The sequence below is a fragment of the Amphimedon queenslandica genome, unplaced genomic scaffold (assembly GCF_000090795.2).
Source record: "Amphimedon queenslandica unplaced genomic scaffold, v1.1 AMPQUscaffold_9627, whole genome shotgun sequence".
Taxonomy (NCBI): Eukaryota; Metazoa; Porifera; class Demospongiae; order Haplosclerida; family Niphatidae; genus Amphimedon; species Amphimedon queenslandica.
In genome coordinates, this window is record NW_003550101.1 from 1 (window position 1) to 1,023 (window position 1,023).

General features: G+C 28.8%; 1 long non-coding RNA gene across 1 annotated transcript in view; it reads left to right on the plus strand.

The window, feature by feature from the left end:
* The first annotated feature begins 57 nt into the window (after positions 1-57).
* LOC109590702 (uncharacterized) overlaps positions 58-1,023 on the plus strand; it is a 1,744-nt gene continuing 778 nt past the window's right edge. The window contains exon 1 of the long non-coding RNA XR_002189460.1: positions 58-556. This is a non-coding gene — a long non-coding RNA (uncharacterized LOC109590702). The remainder of the gene's footprint in view (positions 557-1,023) is intronic.

The following is a 1,023-nucleotide window of genomic DNA, read 5'->3' on the forward strand; positions in this document are numbered from 1 at the left end:
TCCCACCCTCCCTTTATCCCTCCCTTCCTCCCTCCCCCCCTCTCTCTCTCTCTCTCTTTATGATTTTGTGAAAATATTAAATTCACTGTGTTTAAATTAATTGCCCTAGTTTTTATTAATAATTAAAAGCCATTAAGAAGCAGTCATATAAAGAATGTCACAGGGTTATTTTAAAAACTAAAAACTTCCTCAAATGAGAGAGAAGACAGAATTTCATGAATATAATCCTTTTGTGAGTGGCCCATACTTCTCTACATGCATGCTTTGATGACCTGACCTCTAGTGTGACTGAAACTTTTGTGTTTCTGTGTAAAAATTAATAAATGTTCATTTTGTGTATAACACATTATAATGAGTATTAACATTATTATTATATTAGACTACTACAGTACACAACATGATATGACACTTGACTGTGTAGTGTTAGTGTCTTTATTATCCTGTCTTCTTTTTATAGGATAGATGGACTCCTCTCATAATAGCAGCTAAATATGGTTACACACAGGTAGTGACAATGCTCCTTGAAAAAGGAGCAGATGTCACTGCCTCTGATAATGTAAGTATAATCATTAATTATACTCCAATAGTGATTGTACATGTATATCCTTTTGAGTGGGTGGATCAAAGTAACCGCAGGTGCTGTATATCTCATACAGTGTGTGTACATGTACATGTATAGCTTAATGTACTCTACTGTATCACTTTATGGCCAAGCATTTTTATTAAAATAATTAAAATAATTATTTTATGTCACAAATTTTTAAATTTAGTAAAGCGAGAAACTTTTGTGGCTTAAAATTTTTGAAAATGTAATATTAATAAATTAGCAAAAAATATAGAAAAAATTGAAATTTTAGAATTTATTTTTGGGTGCCGATTCTCAAAAACTGATGGTAACAACCATTTGATTTTTAATTTTCAAAATTTTTTAATTTAAAAAAAATGAGATTCTTAATAATTTTGAATAAAGTATGGAAATAAATTTTTCTAATTTTTTAAAATTTTAAATGAAACATTAAAAAT